This window comes from Salarias fasciatus, chromosome 19, assembly GCF_902148845.1.
Source record: "Salarias fasciatus chromosome 19, fSalaFa1.1, whole genome shotgun sequence".
Classification (NCBI taxonomy): Eukaryota; Metazoa; Chordata; class Actinopteri; order Blenniiformes; family Blenniidae; genus Salarias; species Salarias fasciatus.
The window spans coordinates 13,686,955-13,694,033 of record NC_043763.1 but is presented as its reverse complement, the minus strand read 5'-3'; positions in this window follow the sequence as shown (position 1 = coordinate 13,694,033).

Here is a 7,079-nt window from a genome sequence, read left to right as displayed (position 1 = left end):
TGCTCTCCAGGTTAACATGCAGATCCAGTAGAAGTATTCAGCAGCAATCAAACACACATTTACAGACAGGTGTTACATTGTTTTAAGTCCAACAATGTGTTTTAGATTGTTTTTAAGCTTGGCAGCATACAAAGACAGTAAAGTTTTACTTTTCCTTGTAATTTGCCTCGCTTTTATTGTTGGTCTCAGTAAGCGTGCTAAAACAAACAAAAGTAGCATAAGTGGTTAAAATGAAGGCCAAGTTTTACATTCATGTCATTTGACAATTGATCCTCATTTGAATGCTTCTTGCTTGCAGTTCTAGATGGAGCCGCTTGAAATAACAACATTCGCCGGGAAAGCGTTCTGGGTAGTTGCCAAACCACTACAAGCTCTAAACAGTCTGTCACATATTTTACTGTAAAATGGTGCGTTTATGTTGGACAGGTTGGGGCCTACAATACATTGCAGTGACTAAGACCACCAAGCAGCAAAAAACAATCAAACCGCATTGTATTTAGATGTTGTGGGTTCTTGTATTTTGAATGTGTTTTTTTTTTTCCTATTCAAAATCCAATCATTATTAGTCGTTCCTTAATTCATTTTTCCACAATCTTGTTTTAATATACTTATGGATAAATATGGTTTCTGGGTTCCAGTTTTTCTCTGGTTTGTCCCACACCAGCTTTATTTGTGTATCGGATTCCTCACTCAGTGAGAGTCTGCTCTGAAGTTATGAGCGAGTGGGACATGAGAGGAAAAACTGGTGGATGTAAACTGTGCAGAGGGAGAGATTGAGCAAGAATGAAGTTTTCATAATGGTCATGGAAGAAGGAGAATTTTGAGAGGGAAGCAGATGAATGTTGGACTCATAATTCCTGTGTCAACATCTTCAGAGTTGGCATTCAGAAATACACTTCAGCTGAGTTACAGTGCAGCTGCGTTATATCCTGTGTGGGCGTGGATGTTTGATCGTGTAGCGTTGAGCAGACTGGTGTTGGATCCTCCTGTCATCTTTTTTTTTTTTTTTTTTTTCCCCCTCTTTCCTGCAAACAAGCTGTTCGGTGAAGACACGGAGGCCGATCGTAACCCCACTGTACGAGGGATACAGTCGCTCCCGCTCTCACACACTCCTGTCTGACCTGCTCTGAGCCTCGGGTCTGCAGGGCGGCTCTCAAAATAAAATTCCTCCTGCAGATTATTTTTCTTGTGATCAGAAAATATACATGTTCTCAGAGGGAGGAATGTTCAGACTGGATCCCCCCCCCCCCCCTCCTCCTTCCACACTCTTTGTACACTTTTTGCAGAGTTGTGCAACATGCTTGCAAATGTAGTAATGTTGTGATAACTTTAATGTGCATGACCTTGGATTAACGTTCCAGCTTCCTTATGACATTAATCATCAGGAATAAACTGGTGAGATGTTTTTCTCACTCAGCCACCCTGTTATTAAGCAAAGTCTGTTTTCTGGGGCTTTTGTCACTGTGCTGCTGATGCATACAGACCCCAACTGCGAGTCTATTTTCAGATCCTTCTCCCCTCCTTTTTCCCCTCTCTTCCTGGGCTGATTTTATTTAAGAGGAGATCTCTGCCCTGCTTTCTTTTGTGAAGGGCAGCGAAGGGCTGGGTTTTCGCTGGGTTTTTTTTTTTTTTTTTTTTCCCCCTCCGTGCCAACGTTGCTTTCGGAGCTCCTTCTCATGCTCGGTGTCTGGACCAGGGGAAGTGAAGCAGCACAATGCTGCTATGGTGAGGCCATAAAAATAGACTTGCTTAAAGTGCTGCTTTTACTTCAAGAGTCATGAAACCCTTTTATGTCAGAGTTTTATGTTGTATGTGGGAGTAGGAAAAAAAGACGTATTTTAACTGAATGGAGCTACAACAATAATTTTCTTTCTTTTTTTTTTTCCTTATTGAACCAATAACAGTATCCAGACAGAAAAGCGGTGAAAGGAGTATGACACGCATCTCAACTATCCACTTCTTTTATGATTGATTAATTAACAGGGGATCATTTGAGCAGCTGCAGTCTGAATCAGTTTTTTTTTTTTTTTTTTTTTTCTTTCCCAAACACACTGGACTGCTTACAGTTATTACACATGCACATTTGGACCCGGACAGACAAACACGGCAGCCGAGGCCATGTGCGAGTCATCAGCTCCCCTCCGGTGGTCCTTTCATCTCTCCTTCACTTCTTCTCCGTCTTCCTCCCCGTGCATCACTTTACAGCCAAGTAGACTAACATTTGGATTACTGTCGGTGCCTGTTTAACAGACGAACCAAGGTGGAAGTGATTCTCTCTCTCTTTTTTTTTAATAGCTTATTCAATTATTTCATCAATGCTGTTATGACAGTCATTGCACATCGATCAGCGGCTAACAGACTCTAAATGAGATGTGAACTGAGTGCATGGCTTCACTCCTGACCGCGGTGTGTGTTCATGTTAGACACAGGAGCCTCACAGGAATCCTGTAACGCTCCCAAGTCCCTGAGTGGCTCATTTGTGCAGGCTGGAACATTGTGGAATACCAGGCATATTTTATGATCCAACCTTCAGCCGGCTCCTTCGCTTTCTCCCAGAGTCAGAGTTTATTTGTGAAGCTAAGCCGGTCTGGCTGTCCGAGCACGCCCCCCCACTCCCCTCCACCACTTTCTTCTTCTCTCTGAGGCTTAAACATTTCATTTCAGACATTTAGCCGAAACTTTTTTTTTTTTTTTTTCCTGGCTGGAAGCAGTTTGTACGTTCCTTAGATGCAACTGCAGCTCTGTTTGTCACCCAGTGAGACGCTGAGGTATCCATGCGTGCGTGCGTGTGTTTGTTTACCCACTTTTTGAGGGCTCAACAAATACGCCTGCCACATGTGGCGGCGTGTTTTGACTGCCTGGCCCAACAGGGGTACAGAGACGCTGGATGCCCTGTGGCACAGTGGCTCCTGCCCACCCACTTGGACAAACTTGTAGTCTTTGCCTCCTTTTCTCCACCCTCGAACCATCTACGTCTCAACCTCTTCCAGTCGTTCCCCTCCCTACTTGTCCTGAATGCGCTCTCTCTTTCTCTCATTCCACCTTTTTCCTTTCCCTCCCTCCCTCTCCCTCTAGGTGTGGACTACAGAGAAGAATGTGGTTAAATTGGTGTTTTATCTCCCCTGCCAGCCAGCTGCATCTCTCACTCCCAGCCATGCCAAGCATTTCAGACACAATTGACCTTAAAAGGAAACAATAGCAGCCTATCAATTCTGCTCTGCCAGTCCGGGAATGGCTCGCTCCTGCAGGGTCCAGGTCATGCACACAACACAAGGAAGTGTTTGAGAAGTGAACTTTGAAACTGGGGAGAAATCAGTCAAAATGTACCCAGTAAAGTCATGACTTGCTGTATAGTGTAATACATATGCTGTCTGTACATTGCCCAAAGCAGGAGTCAATGGATAATAATTTACATGATTTTCTATTGTTTCCCAGCAACAGGAGCTCCTAAAAAGCCTGTGTCGACTTGTTTTGCTCATTTGCTAATATACTGACAATCTTGAGCTCAAGATGATCGTAGAAGTTAATTCTTTTTTCCCACATTTGAACATTTAATATGTGTGTATTCAAGGTGACAGTGCTAATGTGACTGAAACCAAAATGCTTAGTTTTCTTTCTAAAGACACTAAATTCCTGCCCCCTATAACCCAGTACACTCAGCATTCATCTGTTTGTTCACTCTCACCAGGTATACACTCTCCGAAGGAACATCACATCAGTGCATCTACTAACACTGAAGTAATTTCAGTTTCTTTCAATGGTTGAAGGTTGAATTTACATTAATTGTTGATATCGCAATGTCGCATCTTCCTGGAGGGACTGCTTTATATTATGCATTGGGTTGTTATCTTAGATGTGTTATGCTGAGTTAGAGTGTATATCATGTTAAGGTTATATGTTACTTCTAGGCTTTATGTTAAATAAGATTAAATTGGTCAAGTTTTAGGTTATTTTTTAGTTGTGCTATTTAGCCTTTGTTAGATTACATGCTGTGCTCGGTCAATTCTTGTTCTGTTAGATTTTGTTTGGTTTTGTTAGTTTATAAGCTATATTAAGTCATCGATTAAAGGTTTTATGTAGTGTTTGGTCATATGTTAGTGTAGTTATATGTTGTGAGGGTTTTTTTGGGACTTTCACATTTCTATCAGAGCAAGTCATTTTTAAGGCTTGAGAAATTCACTAATGATTTGCTTTCAATCACATTTGGAGTCTTTCAGCTCAACGAATGTCGTCACTTATGAATCAAATTCATTGTCTTGTTGTTTCCTGAGGTGTGATGACTCGCTGTGGCAGCTCCTGTAAAAAACAGTCGATCTTCCGCTTTAAGAGCTTCACATCATACTTATTGCATTAATCAGGACTTTTCTGTGTTGTCAAGCTCTGTCGTGAAGCCAGAAGCGTTGTTCTGTGTCACAGCCCGCTGTCACATTACAGTTGTTAGATGGTGAATAATGATCGTGGATAATCTGTCTTTGTGGAGAGTGGGAGTGTGTGAAAGCCTCAGCTGGTATTTGTGGAGCGGCGAGAGCTGCAGGGCTGTGTGTCATTAGATATCAAGGGCAGGTTCTGCAGGTTCACGGGGAAAGTTTAAGAGGTGGATGGTTTTCCATCTGACAGCTCATCAGCTTGTAGACAAAGTTCTTACTCCACCTATTCTGCCCTGCTGGAATGCAAATAGCAGCAGGAGGAATGCTGTTGGCACTTCTCAGTGGCAGCAAATAAAAAAAATCTGCCTCTTGTTCCCTCCTCCCCCTTTTTTTTGTTAGCTCCTTCTGTCTGCTACTCTCTGATTCTGTGTTTCCTGCCTCTGCCCGTCGTTCTCCTCGTGTATCTGCTCGTTTTTCCGCTCTGTCTCTTTCCCTTGTCTTTCTCTCTTGCGAGGCGTCCTGCGCGCTGTGTTTGATTTGGGCATTCCTTTCCCTGCTAGCAGACAAAACAACCCCAGACCTCTCTGAGCTGCAGCCCCCAGTGCACACACACACATACACACACACACACACACACACACACTCGCCCTTCTGCTAATCACACACAGGAAATGGGCTCCCATGCAAACGAGGCCCGCCTGGCCAGCGCAGCCCAGGATGGAGTTTCAGTCCTTGAACATGAGTTTTTCTTCTTTCTCCCTTGTTTCCTTGGTTTTGCCCGATGTGGTTCATCTGTGTGTTGTTTTTGACAGTCTTTCTTTTCCTCTGCTTGACAACAGCCGAGGTCAACTTAGTGTATTGGTTTTTGTCTTAAGCACCACTTACAGTTGAGGGAAACAAGTTTGACAAAGAGAAATAAGTTAGATTTTTCCGTCTAATGTCGTTGCAGTTTTGAGGGTGGATCTGCTCAGAGGCTTATAGACTGTTTTCTATTGTGTGTGAGAAAAGGAATGTTCCACAATGTGTTTATGTATTTGTACAAAGTGGCGTCAAACAGTGACTTTGCATCTTTGATTGTAGTTTGTTTTGAAATTAAAATAGGAACAAACTAACTGCATCTGACGAGAAATATGCTAATTGATAATTATGCGGGAACCACTGTTTGATACAGGTTATACAGAAACAGCAAGTCTACTCTTTCAGTGCAGACTCGCCTGACTCTTGATGATAAATTGATATTTTTGATGAAATAAGACTAAGTACACAGATTTTTAACCCAGTGTGAAACAATGCATCCATTATAGAGTCCCAAAAGAAAAAAAAAAAAGGTTTCAGTTTTGCCCGGAATCAAAAATTCACTTTAAAGATTTATTTTTATATCTTACTGCAGTGACAGCCGAATTAAATGTTCTTGATTTAGCATCATCTCCACCTCTGCTGTCTCAAAAATATGCAAGAGAAGTACATTTTCTGATCTGCGAATGTAAAATTCCATGCTGAAAGTGACGCAGTTTGAGGAAGTTAAAGTAAGCGACGTGAGGCGGCTGAGTGGGACAGATCTTGGGGAAAGTGCCACCTCACAGCGGTCCGGCTCGTTCTGCTGAGTAACATAATGCGTTCTCCACAACCTGACAGGCTGTGTGCGTGACGAGGAGGCAGTGGGAGTGAGGGATGAGAAGGACACAGCTGTTTTCAGTTTCACTTGGTTACGGGTTGGCTAACTGTCTGAATGAATAGCTCTGAATCAACCCTACACATACAACCCCCTCATAAAAAACATACACAAAAACACACAACCTGACAGCGTACACAAACAGTCTCCCTGGACGTTTGGGTATTTGCTGTCTTCTGGATAGCATGATTCCCCCTGTAAAGAAAAGTCACATTACTTAAAGTGAGACCATTTTGTTCCGATCATATAGCATGCAGACTGTTTCTCTTACTCGGCAGGATTTGGTTTGGTGCAGCGTGAGAGTGTGAGATGATTCAGCAGGACCAGTGTGTTGTTACAACGCCGCTGCCTTCATGAATCTAACATGACAGGGGGGAGTGCAGAGGAGCAGGGCCGCTGCCTCCTTCCTGAGAAATAAAGATGTCTTGGAAGGAGCAGGCAGCTGAGAGTGGCGGGAGCAGCGAAAAGACAGACTGTCTGTGTCTGTCAGTGACTGCTTACATGATCGAAGTGTCTCTGAGTGCGTCACTCGTCACTGTCTGCCCAGAAAGCCAAGGTCAGGAGGAGAGCCTCCTTTCTGAACGGTCATATGTGGACAGCAGCTGGTGTACTATATTAACATAAAGGCTTGTAAATGAGGCGTGAAACATGTCGTGCGTTTACTGTGTACAGTCATTCATATCATATGTCTTTATTTGTGGGGACCACTACGCTACCAAGAGGCCCCAGTGTTTTTCCTATAATTGGTAATTAAAATGACTGCCTGCTGAAACCTGGTTGTTTTTTCCCCCCATCTTTTGAAATCCTTCTTTGTTGCACAGTTAACAGCAGTCATCAGACCAATGTCTGCTCGTGAGCTTGTTCTGCAGATTTCTCTTCTTGAGCAGATGTTTGAACTTTGCATTGTTTTGCAGCAAATTGTGTCTTTTTGGAGTTAAAAGTTGAAGTACCTGGTAGTTGATCTTCATCCTCAGAGTACAGTTATATACCTGAGTTACAGTTCAGAGGCACGCCCCCCTTCACCCCCCCTCCCTCATCGC